At 35.5% G+C, this 19522-nt stretch overlaps 1 long non-coding RNA gene and 2 pseudogenes across 11 annotated transcripts; 2 read left to right on the top strand and 1 right to left on the bottom strand.

Annotated features, from left to right (window-relative positions):
* LOC109127331 overlaps nucleotides 1–4869 on the top strand; it is an 18450-nt pseudogene extending 13581 nt beyond the window's left edge.
* On the top strand, nucleotides 5203–6109 carry LOC104728271 (annotated as a pseudogene).
* On the bottom strand, nucleotides 10237–13410 carry LOC104724152. Of its 11 annotated transcripts, none has more exons than XR_002034038.1 (7): nucleotides 11887–13410; nucleotides 11596–11779; nucleotides 11223–11461; nucleotides 11006–11142; nucleotides 10760–10877; nucleotides 10591–10673; nucleotides 10237–10443 (listed from the first exon to the last, which is right to left on the bottom strand). It is a non-coding gene; the product is annotated as an uncharacterized LOC104724152 (long non-coding RNA). The 11 variants fall into 11 exon arrangements; XR_002034036.1 differs by having other exon boundaries at nucleotides 11269–11461; XR_002034037.1 differs by having other exon boundaries at nucleotides 11373–11461.

Genomic DNA, 19522 nt, shown 5'->3' with positions numbered 1-19522 from the left:
GATGCAGAAGGTGCATCGGTCGATGCAGGTTCAGTTTTCTGCGTTTTGACTTAAGTGAAACGCTGCGTTATGAGCAAAGGGAAGAGGAAAACCCTTAAGTCGATTTTTTTTTGTCTCATTAGTCAACTTTGGCCGTTTTTGAGAGAAACAAAGGAGAGAAAGAGTGTTCTTGGTGATTTCTGTGCGTTTGTGGCGTTTTCTGGTGAGATCGAAGGCTTAGAACGTTGTAGGAGCTTGCTAGGAGTGTTCTATTGCTTGTTTGAGGTTCAAATTCTTCTGTGGCAAAGGTAAGTGCAGGACCATGGCTTATCTAAGCTAGAGATTTCTCTGATTTGCTTGTTATGTGTTGTTAGACATGTTAGATTGTTATTTGGGACGTTGGGAAGCTTTCTTGTGACTTGGGATCGAGTTTTGTGGTTGTAGGAACAAAGATCCGGCGAGAAGCTTTGGGGGAAAACGATGCTCGAGATTGCATCGGTCGATGCACTCTATGCGTAGGTCGATGCAAATGCAAGGACGGCGCGTAAACTCTAGGGTTTTCGTGCTGTGTCGAGAATGCGTCGGTCGATGCAATGGGAGCATCGGTCGATGCAAGTTAGCCTTGCATCGGTCGATGCAGATCTTGCGTCGGTCGACGCAACCTCCAACTGGTGTCGGTCGATGCATGTTGGTGTCGGTCGATGCTGTGTCCTGGTTTGTTATTGTTGATTGTTGATTATTTATTGATAGTTAGAGATGTCTCTATTGCTTGTGTGTATAGCCCAGTAGATGGGAGGATTGCCTTACTGAGTGTTTATAAAATACTCATGTATTGCAATATGTGTTTGTGGTGCAGGTAAAGGCAAATTGTGATCGTGGAATCAAGGCAATGAAGAGGAGGATTTTCTAGGGACTTGATTGGATGTTGTCTGGCATTGCTAGGTTGCTAGAGTTGGGTCATTAGAACATTGCTAGGTTGCTGGTTCTATGATTATTGTTGTTTGGTTATTTGATATTGCTTATGTTATAATATTGGTTTATTATTGGTTATTGTTTTGGATATTGGTATTTGTTATTCCGCTGTTTGGTTGTGATTGTGTTAGGTGACTAGTGGATATGGGACCACTAGTGTTTATTTATTATTTCATATTTTTTTATTTATTTTTTAAAAAAAAAACGGGTTGGGTTGTTTCAGTATCTTAGATGCAAAACAGAGAGCTAATCAATCATATGGCTAGGCATCCATCTTAGCAGGTTTGAAAATAATTAAAATGGGATTGCGATACAACATTGGTAATGGGGAGAGAGTGCGTGTAAATTTGGATAATATCACACCAACTCACCCTCCAAAACCAGTCTGCAGCATCTCACCGACTGAAACTTTTCCGCTATCAAACCTCATCTCCTTAAATGATGCATACCAGTTCTAGGACAGTGAAAAGATTAATCAGCAAATCACCCCTAAAGATCATAGTTCGATTTTCAATACTTCCCTTCCCAGGAAACAATCGCCGGATAGAATAATATGGGTTTGTAAATTTAAAAAGGCAAATATGGAAACTTAACATTCTCCCTAAAATAAAATATTTCCTATGGCGGGTCCTTTCAAGGTCTATACCCACTATTACTCGCTTAATATCTAGGGCTATGAACTTAGACCCTGTTCGCCCACGATGTTTCCAGAATGATGAAACAATTGAACAAATACTATTTTTTTGTCTCTACGCTGCATCAGTATGGCAACTAGCAAACATCCCTACCCATGTCATTTACTCTTCATCTATTACTTGTGAATCTTTTCTAGAGGCTATTTTTACATTTCAAAATGATCGTGATATCCTAATACACACAAAACTCTTTCCGTTTTGGATACTTTGGCATATTTGGAAAACGCGAAATAGGTTTATCTTTGATGGAGTCCAGGAAAACCCTTCACATATAGTCATGCGGGCCAAATCAGACGTGCAAGAATGGTGTCAGATTGAGAATGATACACAACGAGTCACATTACCAGTTCACCAATCAAAACCAACACATTGGACAAGAGTAACAAATATGGGGCATGCTTCATCACCCTAAGGGAAAACTCTTCGAACTGCTATGCAACAAACATGGAAACAAGAAGTTATCAATGTTGTTTTTGAAGGAGACTGTGAAACAGTAACTAAAATGCTGAACAAGTGTGTATATATTGCATCAATTGAAGGAGTCTACCAGGATATACTACACTGGTCACAAATTTTTCAGCAAATTCAATTTGTTTATACTCCAAGGATTTGTAATAATGTAGCTCATCTTCTAGCAAAATTAGGATGCACAACAAACTTTTTTTATTCTGAATGTTTTCAACCTTCTGTTTGGTTATCAGCCACTTTATGTAATGATTACAATTTGTCATCAATATAACTACTTTTTGACGAAAAAAGTTAATAATATTTTTTTTATTTTTTATTTTTTAGCAGAAAAATAATAATAGATAATAAACAGATGAACATGATGTCAGTTATAATCAACGTTAATTCTTTTAACAAGCGATGTTAATATTTTGACTTTAAACATAACTTTGGTTTTGAAACTGACGTAAAAAAAAGTTTACGTCGTACAAAGTTACGTCACTTTGAAAACTGACTTGAATATAGTAAAGTCATCACTTTATTACCGATGTTAGATCTATAAAGAATCGATGTTAGATGCCGTGTTTTTTGTAGTGACTTTCGAGAAAATAAAACATGATGTCATAAACTACATATGTAGGAAGCAAATAAAAATTTACAAAGACCTCAAAACCCTATTTATATTAGTTAATTCATTGAGTAAAACAAAATTTCTTGAATATTGATGTGGAAAATTGGAATCAGTATTTTTTTTCTAATAACGTGAGTACACCATTTATATTGATTTATTTACTGCTTACTACAATTAAAACATCTAACACATAATAAAAATATACAAAATAGCTTATTTCTTGAGGATAGATTTTCAACCTAAACTTTGTAGTAATGTTAACTCAACATCCAAATTACGTTTTTAGGCAAACATTCATCATACAAATATTATTATTATCAAATTTCTGAAACGTTTTACAACTTATTTACAAAATGTTTTACATTCCAACAATTCATGAAAGCGTCATCTTATTAGCATCCAATTATTAGCATTCACGTACAATTTTACTCTATTTTCATCACTAAAAATATGTTTTTATATCAAAAAATATTTTATTGTTAAAAAAATACTATTTATCACCACTTATAAAATGTCTTTGTGCAAAAATTAAATCAATTTTATAACCCTTAACTTTTATTTTGATATAGTTCATTTAACCACTTCAATTGTTTTGTGACATAATTTATTTAACCACTAAATTATTTACTCATAAAAAAATTTTGGATGAAAAATGAGAAAAAAAAAATATCAGAAAGTTCCCATAAAAAAATTATGGTGGCGACCACTTCCTTTTTAAATCTTAAAGGTTTAGAACTTCTACAATAATAAACCATCAATGTGACAATTTTGTTACTTAAAACCTTAAAAGTGGTTACTGTGTTCGCGTGACCTACAAAAATTAATGGACAAACTGATATCATCAATAGACAAACAAAGCTTTTTTTTGTTATAAATAATGACATCATTTTAATTAATATTTTAATTATAATTAGTTTTTTAATTAAATATCTCTTTATCAATCTTAGAATATAGAATTTTATTAAAATAAAAATAATGATTAAAGCCATTTTATTATTAACAACGGAAAATGAAGGGTTTTGTTGATGGAATAGCTGTTAATTTTTTGTGGGCCCATGAATATAAAAGCCACTATTAAAGTTTTAAGTAGCAAAATTGTCACTTGATGGTTTATACTTTATAGTGTGAGAGTTTAAAATTTTGGATGTTTAAAATAGAAGCTAAATTTCAAACCAAACTTTATATATATAAAATATATTTTATTATTATATAACAAAAAATCAGTACAATTATGTTAATAATTATAGATTATTTTTTTGAATATATAAATAAGTATTTATCTTTATATATTTTTTTGTTATATATAATTTTTATATGGATATTCGATCACCATATCTGAGAAACATATTGTGAAAGCTTAACCGCTAGATTTTTTTAAGAGTATCACTATTCACTAGCTTTTGGGTTCTTGTTGTTTATTACAGCTTTAACCGTTGGTTTTTTTTTTTTTTTGAAATTGTAGTGTGATAATGGACACTTGGCTTGCTCTTCTTGCTGTCCAAAACTGAGAAACAAATGCTCTATCTGTGCTTTACCTATCGGCCACAGTCGTTGCAGAGCAATGGAGAGTGTTCTTGAATCGATCTTTAACCCGTGCCCAAACGCCAAGTTCGGTTGCACCAAGAATGTCTCTTACGGGAAAGAATCAACTCATGAGAAGGTATGTATCTTCTATGGATGCTCTTGCCCTGCATTTGGTTGCGACCACACTTGCTCGTACGAGGATCTCTTCCTTCACTATATTATTACCCACGTGGTCAAGGGAATACACCAGCCTGTTACGTTTAGGATTGAGACTTTCGTTGCTGCCCTGCTGAACATCAGTGATAAGATCAGAGTTTTAAAGGAATATGAGTTGGGTCTGTTGTTTGCGGTGCAGTGTTTTAGGGAGCCTTGTGGTGTGTATGTAACTGTAAGCTGCATTGCCCCCTCTGCTCCAAAAGTAGGAGAATTCTCGTATCACCTCTCCTACACTGTGGATGGCTACACTACGACTTTTGTATCACCAGAGGTGAAGAAGGTTCTTGAAGTGAGTTTTGAACATGAAGGTTCCCTGACAATTTATTGCGTGGTGAAACGTTGAACATGAAGATTTGCATCAAGAAGTGGAATCGAAATGTAAGAAGGTTGGCCTTGGCCGGGTGATATATAATTAGAAGGAGGGCCTTTTTTTGTGCTGTCGACACCCACTTATTGTTGTTAACATGTAAATTTTTATCTGATGAACTAAGATCAGAAGCTGCTTTTATGTAAGTAACAGAGTGACTTAGCTAAGATCAGAAGTTGCTTTACGGCTTTTTAGTTAACAAGGTTTTAGTTTAGACTGGATTTTGTACTTTGTAGGCTCATGAGCAGAGCTATAATTGTTCAGCCCCAAGCTTTCTCTCCTTCGAATGAAGATGTACATTGCTCTAGCAGTTCTGTTTTCAATTATTGTAATGGTCTTCACGGGATCAGTAGAAACAAAAGATCATCCCAATGAGAACCGAAGCATTGACGATTCCTATCTTCCAGGTAGCTTCTCCAATTCCGTATTTCAGAGAGATTCAGATTCTGTTTCCATTTCTAGAAAAAAAGAAAAAAAAAAGGAGTTGGAACTTCTAATAGCATCCCTCCTCCTAGCATTTGATGATTTGAGGATTCTAGTAAACTTTTGGAAGATATGTTCATGTTTGCAGTTGTATGTCATGAACTATAAAAACAGAGTATATTGGAAGAATCAACAACTCATTTGGCTTGTTCTTCTTGCTGTCCCAAACTGAGTAATAAATGCCCTGCTTGTGATTTGCCTATTGGCCACATTCGCTGCAGAGCAATGGAGAGTGTTCTTAAAGCAATCGCTATTCCATGCCCAAATGCCAAGTTCGGTTGAACCGAGAGATCCTCTTATGGGAGAGAATCAACTCATGAAAAGGAATGCATCTTATTTTCTCAATGCTCTTGCCCTATACAGGACTGTAATCACACTTGCTCATATTAGGATCTCTACCTTCACTATTTAATGACCCACAAGGAAACGTACCCGCATGTTACCTTCAGTTGTGACGGATTTTTAAGGAAATCTCAGGAGGTCCTATTGTTTGCACTGCAGTGTTTTGGGGAGCCTTGTGGTGTGTATGTAACTGTTAGCTGCATTGCACCCTCTGCTCCAAAAGTAGGACAGTTCCCATATCATCTAACATACACTGTGGATGTGAACACTATGACTTACGAATCATCAGAGATGAAGAGAATTCTTAAATTGAGCTCCCAAAGACCTGAAGAGAGCTTCATGTTGATCCGTCACAGTTTATTGCGTGGTGACTCATTGGAGATGAAGCTTTGCATCAAGAAGTTGAATAAAAAGGCTCTCATCTCTCTTACACTGTGGATGGATACACTATGACTTACGAATCACTAGAGGTGAAGCGGGTTCTTACAGTTTTCTGCATGGTGAAATGTTCGACATGAAGCTTAGCATCAAGAAGCTCATTCAGAAAGTAAGAAGGTTGGGGTGATATAGAATTAGAAGGTGACCTTTTTCCATTTTTTGTGGAAACTCTATCTATATTGTCTGTTTAATTTAACCCACTTCTTGTCATTAATGATTAATGTGCTTAAATCAGAAGTTGCTTTATGCAAGTAACACACTGACTAACTAAGATCAGAAGTTATCTATTTTGGTTTGGTACTCTGTCACTTTGTTTTCCATATCTACTGAAGAATCGATGTAGCTTCTTCATTTTATTTAAGTTTCATATAGTATGAACAGGCTGTGCGTCAACCAAACAAAACATTTAACAATTTTTTTTTTTTCTGACAAATCAAATATATTAAACTTTTAAATATATACTTGTAAACGTTAAGACTACAGAGAAAATAACATCTTATGAGTTTAAGATAAGGTATAGCTTAATTGTTATGTTCTAGGCTCTAGTTAGTAAGGTTGTATTTGTTTCTTTATTTCATTTTTAGTATTCAGTTTAGTATTTAAATTTGGACACTAATTGAAATTCCCGGTTGTTCAGGTAGTGTTTTTGTCTTTTGACTTTTCGTGGTAAAAATTGTGTAGTATACAGATCGAGGTAAATCAAAACTTTAAACGCGATGAAAAGAAAAAATTAATATAAAATATTGTATGTGTCCTATTTCTATTCGAAAAAAAAACTAATTGAGATGAAATTGAAGTCAAAATGTAAACTTAGTTACAAAATTTATGTGCATAGCATGAACAGTAATATTTAATCTCCATATTTATTTAGATAACGAAAATTTATGAAATTAAGGCAATAAAAAATCGAAAATATCAAAATACTAAAATGCAAACAATGTCCCAAAATCTAATAAATACATTTTTATCTATCTTCTTATTTTATTGGATGGTTATTATAGAAAAACAAGCTTATTAGGTACTATGGTTCGGCAAATTTCTGATGAACATAAAAAATATTAATAAAAACTGTTAGTATTTCTTGTCCCATGGCTAATATAATTTCTTTTGTCATTTTTTTTGGATTTTTAGAATTAAACTTAATTATAATAACTAATGCATTTAATAACAAAATAAACGTAAGGAACATAAACAACCAAATGAAACTGGAAAACATGTATTATAATTTTTTTTGCAACTTTTCTGTCTTATTATTTTTTTGTCGAATCAGCTCAATTGAGCCAATTTGAAGGAAAGTTGTTTACATTCAAAACATGATGCGGAGATAAACGCGCTTGGCGTGCCAAAGAATCCGCTTTAACATTTGTATTACGAAAAATATGAATAAAGAGAAAGAAGAAAACTCCTCTCGATCAGTCTGGATTCCATCCAAATATGTTGCAAAGGCCGGCCAGTCGTGAGGGGAAGACACCATCTTCACCAAATCTGAAATATCTGTAAAGAAAGCCACATCTCGGAAATCGTGGCCAATCATGCACCACATCGCCCAAATGAAAGCTTCCACTTCTGCGTGTAATAGAGATAGACTGTGCCGGTAATTGGTAGCTCCAAGAAGAGGTGAAGATCCTTGTAAAGAAGTACAAAACTATCCTGCACCTGCAAAAGCATCAGTCTCTTTCCAAGAGCCATCAACAAAACACCAATAGCCGGAATAAACCAGAGGAAGGGGAGGGATACGCCCTCGCAACCGAAGAGAAGGAACCACAGGGGAGGAGGGAACCTCCTCAACCTCATCTTCCACCTGGGCTTGCAGCCAGGAGGACGCTTCCCCTTGCGCCACTCGCACAATGTCATATGGTCGTTCCGTCTGATTCTCAAACACACGAGCATTCCTTGCTTTCCAGATATACCACATAAGTCAAGGAAAAATCGCTACTTGGGAACCCGGATTCGTAGAACCCAGAAAGTGATCTACATTAACATAAATGGATTCCGTTGGTAAGTGAAGAGGCCCCACAGGTACATGAGCCAAAGCCCAGACCTGACGGGCTGGCGGACACACAAAAATAGCATGATTAATAGTCTCCACATCCACCCCACACCTCATACATCCAACATCACAGTCTATACCCTGCCTACTCAAATTAGCAGAAACCGAAATATTGTACGTTAAAACTTGCCACATGAAATGTTTTATTTTTGGTGGACAGTGAACTTGCCAAATCCTAGCAAGAAGAGGGGTAATCTCTGGGCCACACCCAAAAGCCTGAAAGGTATTAGGCCCATACGTGTCGTTTCATACCCTGACTTAACCGTATATTTACCCGATTTTGTAAAATGCCACCCTAAAGAATTTGTCATCGGGAGGCTACTGAAGGGAATAACCTCTATCAAGGCGACATCCACAGGATCGAAATGCTCAACGAGTCGATCTCTACGCCAAGTATTCGACTGCGAATCCATGAACTGAGTCAAACGGAGAGTTGTGTCCTTAGAAGCACTGTTACTTAAAGCTGGTCTTGGGAATTGAGCTGGAATCCGGGGGTCAGTCCATATAGAAATGGTGTCTCCTGAGCCAACTCATTTAATAAGCCCTTTGTTTACCAAAGATCGAGCATATACGATACTTAGAGTAGGATCGTATCAGTTCCATGGGATTGGAATTCCGGTAATATCTACTTTTTAAAACCCTGGCAAACAGTGAGTCTAGAACCTCAATCAGTCGCCATAATTGTTTAGCCAACAGAGCCGTGTTAAAATCATCAACATTCTTGAAATCCAAACCATCCATCTGCTTGCCACAACAAAGCTTCTCCCAGGCGATCCAGTGCAAACCCCCAGACTGACCATTAGAGCTCCACCAAAACTTCGCCACTGCACTAGTAAGCTTAGATGTAATTGTTTTTGGCAAACGATAACAAGACTTCACAAATGTTGGGACAGCCGTCGCAACAGACTTAATCATCACCTCCTTACCCCCTTTAGACAACAATTTGGCCGACCAACCCATTGTCCGGATCTGTAGCCGGTCTCTAACATAAGAAAAAACCTTCGTTTTGGACCCTCCCAAACTCTCAAGAATCCCTAAATACGATCCCATACCACCCAAGTTTGTTATCCCAAGAACCCCCTGCATCTCCGACCGGACCCGGTCATCAACAGTATGACCAAACTGAATCAAAGATTTCGTAAAATTGATCTGTTGCCCCGAGACAGCCTCATATTGCTTTAGGATATCCAAACCACACCACATTGCTCCTTATCCGCCTTACAATAGAATAGACTATCATCAGCAAACAACAAATGTGTTATTGGTGGGCACTTATTTGCCACCTTAATACCTGTAATCCGCTTACCGGCCTCCGCCTTCCGAATATTAGCAATCAGAACCTTCGTACATAAAATAAACAAGTAAGGGGAAAGCGGATCCCCCTGCCGTAAACCCCTCGCCGGGACAATCTGACCATTAGGTTGCCCGTTATTAAGGACCTTGTACTCCACTGATGAGACACGATACATGATCCATGAAATCCATATCTCCGCAAACCCCATCTTCCGTAGTAACGCCGCCACAAAATCCCACTCAACCATATCATATGACTTACTCATATTCGTTTTAATTGCCATAAACTTCCCTTTACAGGAATTATTAGTTCGCAAACCATGAAACATCTCTTTGAGCAATGAGGATGTTGTCCGAGATCAAACGTCCAGGGACAAACGCTGATTGAGTTTCCGAGATTAGATCAGGTAGAATCAACTTAAGCCGGTTATACAAGACTTTAGACAAGACCTTATATCCCACCTTGCACAAGCTGATGGGACGCAACTCCGCCATCCGGGTCGGTTAATGACTGACTTGAATAATATAACGTCGATTTTCAAACCGACTTAACAAGCTTCGACGTTAATTTTTTTTTTTTTGCTTCGGTTTAGCAAGTGACGCTAGGTTTAACGTCAAAAATTTACCGTCAGTTTTAGAAGAATTAACGTCGGTGATTCGTTGATGTTAATGCTAACGTCGTTTATATAAACAGACGTAATTTGCTCATTTAAGTTATTTATTGATAAATTTTCTGACTATTATCTATTAAATTAGTAGTCAACGAATATCTTGAAAGTAAAAACCATATTGGACCATATTAAATATCTATTAATCAATTATCAAACGTATAAATTTTACACATAAACTTTTAAATGTCTCATGTAAACATATTATCCACAATTTTATCTATATCTTCAAATCTTTTTGCTACCCCTAAGTATCTTCAAAATCAAAACTTTTAAAAGGCTCCTCCTGTAGAATATACATCCTTTCAGCAATGACCAGAGAAGTGTGCGTAGAAGGCCTAACATAATCATCATAGATCTTTGTAGTTAGTCTTCGTGCATCCTACAATAATTGCTTTAAACTAGAGCACACATTAAGCGTACATATATCTAACTGTGCTTAGAGAATCACACACAACGAAATAAAAAAGACAATAAGAATGTACCTTAGATTCTGGGAGCTAGAGAAATCTTGGACAGAGAGGGTTGAACAAATTTGTCTTCTCCCTCCATACCAAAAGTGGCCACTCTATACAAAGAAACAGAGGATTATCAGATTGGATGTATGAGATCATATAAATAAATAGACCTTAACAAGAGATAATTTCAAAGTACCTGCACTACTTTACATATAGTGTGTTCCATGCCAATCCCTTAGTGTTAGATTATACATAAAGTGAGCTTGTAAGTATGTACCAGCAGTTTTCTTGAATTGTGACTCGGTAAGCAAAGCCTGAAAAGCCATGTTGGTAATTGTACATCATTGATTCATGTGTGTTACTATGACACAAGATAAAACCTTTGATAAAAGCTTGAGACATATAACAGAGTTAAATACTGATCAAGTAGCTAGCTTTGTACCTTCCAATAAATGATGACAACATCTGTTGATGAGATTATGTGACAAACTCATGATATCATATTGCTTCTCAAGATCTTGAAGTACGAGCAAGCCTCTGGCCAGATGATCAACCCACAGAAATCCGCCATCACGTTCTCTGCAATAACACCCAAATCGATCAGAGAACAAACAAAAACCCTTCTGGGTATATCCAAAGAAGAAGGTTTGGGTAAATACTTGGATTTGTCTAAAATATTTGGACGGAAAAGGAGGATATCTTTACCAGTTTAGTGGATAGGATCCGACAAAGAGAAAAAAATTCATCCTCAAGATTCTTATCAACTGTATGGAAGATGATATGGCTAAAATTTGTTTTAGCAGCAATACCTACAAACACAATGTTGTGCTTCAAGCTCCCTGGATCCCGATGTAAACGAATTCAATCAGTGATGACAAGATTTCGGTGGGATTGCTCACTGGACAACAAGAAAATGTGTTCGGTCTCTTGGGATGGACTCATAAAATAAAAACGTGTAGGTGGCCTAGGCTTTCGAGATCTACAAAGCTTTAATGATGCATTATTGGCAAAGGTAAGTTGGAGATTACTTACTCACCAAACTGCCTGTTAGCCAAGATCCTGGTAGGGAGATACTGCCACTTTAAAGCTGTGTCTTGGAAAAGTGATGGAAATGGCCAGGGAACTTCACTCTGGCGAGACGTGGATTTCATTGGAGTGGGACCACCAACGAAGGAGACTCAAAACCTCATAGTTGCTCACTTTATCTCACCGGTGACTGAAGATTGGGACAGAGAGAAAATTAGAGCTCTTCTACCAGATCTTGAACATGAAATTCTCAACATTAAACTAAGTAGAAGAGAAGATACTGATGCTTATGTGTACCAACAAAGAATGGCCTCTACTCTGCAAAATTGGTTTACTATGAGAGTATCAATGTGAGTGAATCGAATGCCCCACAGCCACCTCGTACATTGAGAAGCTTTAACTGATCAGAAAATATCTGGCATAAAAAAAATTCACCAAAGAACAAGCTCCTTCTCTGGAAAGCAATGAAAGATGCCTTACCAACAAGAGAAAATCTGAGAGCAAGAACCATCAACTCTGAGGCTAAATGCCCCTTTTATGGGCAGGATGAAACAAGCTTCAATTTGTTCTTCATGTGTACCTTCGCATCCCAAATATGGATTATGGCCCCTTTCAAATCACCTCTGGCCCCCAACTCCATCCAGACGATCAGAGAACTAATCGACAAAACCAAACATCTAACCTGCTTACCCCGTGTGGTGTGGGATGTGGACCGTTGTTCCCATAGATACTGTGGGCGATCTGGATCTCCCGGAATCAGCTACTTTTTAACGATAAGAGATCGTCCCCAACTAAAACCTTAACCGATGCCCTAAAATTGGGACGAGAATGGTGCGAAGCCCAGGAGGCACAACCGATCTTGTCACCTAAACGAACCTGAGATCCCCTTCTCTCAAAGGGATCTGATGTAGTTAGCTTTCACATTGATGCGACTTGGCAAAAGCAGGCAAATACTGCAGCATGCAGATGGATCTTCAGCAATGAAACCATCTGACTACATTTCAAAGGATCGGCAACCCTTTTTGCATATGATCCTCACTCCTCACAAAAGCATTAGCTATGTTCCATGCCCTTCAAGACGCCCATAACCTGGGCTTACGAAACCTCTGAGTCGCTTCTGATTATAAACAATTGGTTGAAGCCATCACGTCGGAGAATCAACCTAAGGAGCTCCATGGGATCATCTTTGATATCCTAAATCTATCTTCTTCGTTTCATCGCATTATTTTTTCTTTTGTCTCTCGTGGTTGTAATCGGGAAGCCGATACTTAGCTAAGCATGCCTTCAAAACTGTTGTACCGGAATCGGTTTAACTAAGATTTGAAATTAATGGTTTGCACAAACATCTTTTTTCTGAATTGACATTGTCTAATCAAGAGCAAATCAAGTAACCAATTAATCTTTTTTAAAACTCAGGTAAATTCATGAATTTTCATTGTTTCCAGTTCCTTTATACCAGTTCTTTTACTTTGAAACTCAATTAAACCAATCATAATTTCTCTTATTGATCAATTTTGAAAAATCTATCAACTAAAAGGATTGATACCTTCAAACACTGAGATTTGAATTTCCCGTATCAAACTATCACGATTCTCCATCTAAATTTCAGATATTCTAACAGCGAATATCTCCGATCATGTTCCAAGTTGTAATCAATACCTGAGTTGGTGGATTCGATGAGTTAGGATGCTCGTTCGTCTCGATCCTTTACACAGATCATCGATTTGGATATGCTTCTCCGCCTCTGAGCTTGAATCGGAAAAGAGATTGAAATCAAAGAGATCGGAACTCCACAACAACGAGAAGCTAAGAACTCGTAAATGGAAGAGATCTGAAGTGTAATCGGAAACTCATATAGTTTTTCGATAAATGACAAAATTTCCCACAAAAAAAAATTGACGCAAAACAACTATCGGTTTAAGTCGGTTTCTAAATCGACGCAAAATACCTTTCTAATTGAAAGGTTTAAGTTGGTTTACTAAATTACTTTAATATACCGATCTTTTTTTTTTGTAACATCTGATTTTATTGATCACTAATAGTTTGCAGTACAATAATCCTCATGGAAGAAACAACTTAATCCATTCGGAACATAGAAATGAAATATGAAAAAGTTATCTTCAGGTAATGGAGTTTTGGCTAGAAAGTCAGCTGCTTTATTGGTATTTCTTTCTATCCATGAGAATTTAGCATCCTCAAATTTTCCTTTCCAGTATATGACTTCTCTTATCCAATTAAGCATTCCGAAGCTGATGATATGTTCGCGTAGTAATTTTGTTAGCTCCAAATCGCCCACAAAAAAAAATTTGCGGAATCCTTTCATCCAACAATATTGCATCGCTTGTAGTAGACTTTGACATTCACTCTCTAAAGCATTCTGGACTTTTGCTCCTTTTGCTTGGCTTGCATCCATATAAGTTCCAGTATCATCTCTTATAATCCAGCCAGCTTGTGGTTCTCTGTTTGTATTGACAAAGGATGCATCATGATTACATTTAATCTACGAAGTCTCTGGTTTGGTCCAGCCTTGGATGCTTCGTGTTGTTGGTGTTGTGTGTACAGCATTCAGTGTTGCTAGATATGCCTCTGCGTTGATCCATTCTTCAGTATCATGTCTGGCTAGCTTGATAGTTTGGGACCATGGTTGATGTCGTTGCTGAAAAGTTAGTAAATTGCAACTTTTCCAGATCCTCCATAGTATCCAAACTGGCAGTTGATTTGTGTAAGAAGTATTGTTATCCAGACTGCAGTTCAGAACTTTGCCTAGATTTTCCTCTAAGGAAGAAGTTGAGTTGATCATCTCAGCAATGGGATGTCCCGAAGCCCTCCATACTGATTGTGCATGGCAACAAGTGAAGAACAAATGGTTGTTTCTTCTTCTTGACAACATCTTGTACAAACACTTTGTCGAGTTATATGTCTCCTTCGTAGATTTTCACGTGTTGGTAATATATATGAAAACATTCTCCATAGGAAATGCTTGATTTTTGGAGCAGTCTTCAGTTTCCATATGTTTTTCTTCATCTCAATGTTTCATGGTATTGGTTTTTGTTGATGAATCTGTAGTTGTGTTGCAAGATAATAGGCCGACTTAACCGAATAGATGCCATTCTTCGTGTAGTGCCAACCCCATAAATCTTCCCTGTTGTGAATATAGCTTTATTTTATTTTTTTCTCAATATCATCCTGGTGGACCACCTCTGTTAATTTTTCTTCATCCCATGATGTTTGTGCAGACATAATCCAACTACTAAGGATCGTTGGTACTGGGTTACCTCTTAGCACAAGAGCTTTTGGTGGGTTTGTTGGGAGCCAAGGATCATTCCATGCATCAATTGACTGTCCATTTCCTACTAAGGGTCCCACTCCTTGCTTCATTAGATCTCTTCCATGAATTAGAGACCTCCAAAAATATGATTGCTTTCGTTTTCTTGTTGCATTGAGAACAGTTGACTTTGGGTAATATTTACCTTTGATTACCCTCGCCATTAGACATTGGGGCTGATGTAATAATCTCCATGCTTGTTTACCCAGCAGAGCATCATTGAAAAGTTCCGAATCTCTGAAGCCTATTCCCCCTGAATTTTTGGAGATTCCCATTCTCTCCCATGATAACCAATGCATTCCTTGAGTTTGTTCATCCGAACTCCACCAGAAGTTACCCAAGAATGAGTTAATTTCTTGACAAGTTTCTTTAGGAAGCTTGAATACATTCATAGAATATACAAGCATGGCAAGGGCTATGGATTTGATAAGCACTTCTTTCCCTCTAAGTGATAAGAATTTCTTGTTCCAACCTTGTTGTTTTGTTTTTACTTTCTCTATGATATATTGAAGCATTTCACCTTTTTGGCGTCCATATTGTTCTTGTATGCCTAAGTATTTTCCTCCGCCACCATCATTATGAATATTGAGAATATGTCGTAGTCTCGTCTTGTTTTCTTGTCGAACCTTCTTTCCAAAGGTTATGGAGGACTTACTTAGGTTGACTGCATGTCCCAATATTCTCTCATATTGTTGCAGAATATCATTTATCTTCTTTGCTGCTCTTACATTGGCTAATGTAAAAAAGAGAGAATCATCAGCAAAGAGGAGATGACTAACCTCAGGGCTTTTGTTACTAATCTTGATTCCTTGCAATTTCCTTTCAGCCATGTTTCTATTCATCAGGTGGGAGAGGACTTCAGCACACATGATGAAAAGATAAGGAGAGAGCGAATCTCCTTGTCTGATTCCCCTTTCTGGAATTATGTTTCCTCTTGGTGATCCATTTATCAATACTGAGTAACTCACTGTAGAGAAGCAATTCATAATCCAGGTTATCCATTGTGGGTGGAATCCCAGTCTCTTCATTGTTTCTTCCAAGAATGACCATTCAAGTCAGTCATAAGCTTTAGAAATGTCAGTTTTGATGGCCATATAGGAGGTCGCATGTCTTGTTTTTGTATTGAGACTGTGGAAGAATTCATGGACAATGATGATGTTATCGGTGATTAGGGGCCCCAGAATGAAAGCCGCTTGGTTCTCTGTTACTTATCCTGAGAGATGCTTCTTCAATCGGTGCACTAGGATTTTTGAAACTATTTTATAAGCCACATTGCAGATTGCAATTGGTCGAAATTCAGCCATTGTGTTTGGTGACTCAGACTTTTGGGATGAGACAGAGGTTGGTATGATTTAGTGTTTGGTCCAATACTCCAGTATTAAAGAAGCTTTGTACCTCTTGGATGATGTCAAGGTGGATATCCTCCCAAAATTTTTGATAGAAAGCTCTACTGAAACTATCTGGACCTGGAGATTTGTGTGATCCTAGAGCAAAAACCGAAGTCTTGATTTCCTCCATGTTGACTGGTTTAATAAGGTCTTTATTGATTGTGTCATTAATCCGACTTGTATAATGTGTTTCTTGTAGTGGTATGAGGTGAGTTTTTTTTTTCTTTTTTCTTAAATGACATTTTTAATTTCAATTATAAAATATAACTGGTTGTAATAATAAAAACAATTAATGATAAAAATAAATTCTAAGAAAAAAATTAAAAATATATTGAAATTTATATTATACAATTTTATTTGCTCTTAAATAATTAACATTCTTATGAGTTTCCATTTTGATAAAATAATACTATATTTGTTTCACAAAACAATGTCATTCTACATTGCCAGTGTATTTTTTTATAATATAGCTTCATGATCCATCCTTAGTCTATAATTTTTTTTCATTGAATCTAAATCATTAATTAAATAAAAATATACAAATATCAAAGGTTTTTTTAATTTTTGTAAAATGTGTCAAAAAGACCCTCTCTGTGAAACGGAGAGAGTAGATCCTAGGTAAAAGTATGTGTTGGAGTGAGATCAGTCATTAAGAACCTGCCATCAATCATTAAGCATGCACTTTAATCAGCCTTAGACATTATTAAACGACTTATAAAAAGGAATCATACAACAAATCATAAAAACCAAAACAAACTAACAACAATCATAGAAAGAGTTAGAAAAACTACATGATTGTTTTTGTTTGGTTTGGTGTCATTATTGTTTAAGGCTGATTATAGTGTATACTTATTGATTGATGCTTCTGACTAGATACATGATGAGAAAAATACCGATCCGTACATCAATAATTTAAGAAAACAAAGAAGAAAAGAAAATATACATAAAACAAAGAAAAAATAAAATTAGAAAAATGTAAAATATTTATTAAAAAAATATAATCAAAATCTTACAAGAATATCGTAATTGAGTTTTCAATCCATACAAGAACATTAAAAAAGAATAAAAAAATATTTAGGATATGAGATATGGTGTAGGAAGATGTGAGAATGGTTATTTATACGATAAAAGGTGATAGAAGTTACATTTCTAAAATAATTAAATTAGAAGTGTTATAATTGTAACTGATTGTATGTTTAATTGAAAATGAATGGAGGAAAAATAGTCAGTTCACGATTTATGTAATTTCAAATACAATTTAGTAGTAAAGAGTGGGTTTAAAGTATACATTAATGTATATGGTTAAATGTGTTCCATTTTAGGTTTATTTAAAAATAAATTTTAATTTTTTAATTTTTTTAGAAATAAATACCAAATGTACCAATAAGCAAAGAGTGAATTGAAACCTCACTTTTATATACTCACCAAGCTTAAGAAAAATAATAAATGTTGTATTATTATTAAATACTTTTGTTTTATATTCTTTTTAATACTCATTTACTCATACTTTTCTCACACTTGTCATTCAAGTGCATGTATATATTTAATTATAAAAGCAATAACATTAATTACTGATTTGATTTTAAAAATAAAAACATAATAAATACACTAAAAAAAATCATCATTTGTGATACAAAGAAAAATTCTAGAACATCATCTTTATGATACATAGGAGTATATGATAGTTGCATAGTTAAAATGACTAAAATAAGAGAGATTTTAATATAATTTTTAATATAATTATTTAATGAATCTAATAAAAATTGGAGTTAGTGTATTTAGGTTTGAGAAAAAGATACATGTCAAAATAATAAATGTAATATTATACATTTATTAATTTGTATTTTAATGGGAAAAACAAAGGAAAAGTATAAAATTGTGTTATACAATTTCGCCTTTGCTTTTTTTTTTTTTTTTTCACAACAAGTTTTACAAGTTTGATGTGTTGGTTCAACAACAAAAAAACTCTTATCCTCGTCAAAATCACAACTTGGTACATTTTTTGACAAATTTTCTTTTCCATTTGCTTTACTTCTTTTGTTTTCTCTCCTAAGTATTTATATTTGTGTCAATTAAATTTAGAAACAGAAGCTTATTTGCTATCTAACATAATTATGCCGACTACTCGCAATGTTGCATGTTTATCTTCATGAAAATACATGAAAATTCAACAAAATAGTTTTTTACTGGGTATATAAATTATATATATATATATATATATATATTTATATGTCCTCACTCTCTTAAAACACAGTGGAAGTAAATTATTACCCTATATTTTAACGTGTTACCTTAGCTAATAATATAGGAATATTGATTGGTTTTATTAAAGATCATTTCGATCTAAGACACCTAAAATATGACTGATGTAAAGAAAGCTAGTGACAAAGTATTGATGCATGCATTGTAGATGCTGTTCTCTTTGTAAGAATAGAGAGAGAGAATATAGAACTTAGTGAGAAGATAGCAGGATCTCGCGCTCATTATAGCACTTATGAAGTTGAATTTTACGCGATTGTTCAAGCTATTAAACATTGGCGTCATTATCTTTTTCACCAAGAGTTTATTCTCTATACGGATCATGATGCGCTAAAGCATTTGGGCAGCCAAGATAAAATTTCAGCATGTCATGCTTCCTGGATAGCTTTCTTACAACAGTTCACATTTGTTACTAAGCATCAATCGGGTAAAACAAATAAGGTGGCTGATGCTTTGAGTCGACGCAATGCTATGTTGGCAACTTTACAAGTTTCGGTGCCGGGCTTTTCTATTTTTGCGGATTTATATCCACATGATGTCTTCTTTGGTCGCATTTGGGTAGATTTACAAGTCGGTATTGTGTCTGATTTTACGTTACATGATGGGTTTTTGTTTAGATATCTCGCAAAGTTTATATTTTCTAGATTGTAATATAACTAGAGTAAAACAAGTGTATAAATAAAATTATTAACTTAAAATATAGATAAGAGGGATGATTAAACTTACTTTATTTAAACTTGGTTAAAATACAAGAGTAAAGATACAAACTTTGAAATTTGAAAACAAACTTATGAAAATTGGAGAGTAGGATGTATAGGGAATTTCTGAATGATCGCTGAAAACACTCTGCCCTCTCCTATTCCTCTCACTTCTTTATTTATACAAAGCTGTGTGAAGATGCGTAAGCTGTTGTCGACGTGTCCTATTTTTGACATTGCGAGAGATGAGTAATCCTTTGTTG

Source organism: Camelina sativa, chromosome 11 (genome assembly GCF_000633955.1).
Source record: "Camelina sativa cultivar DH55 chromosome 11, Cs, whole genome shotgun sequence".
NCBI classification, from domain to species: Eukaryota; Viridiplantae; Streptophyta; class Magnoliopsida; order Brassicales; family Brassicaceae; genus Camelina; species Camelina sativa.
This window is presented reverse-complemented; position numbering and strand designations above follow the sequence as displayed.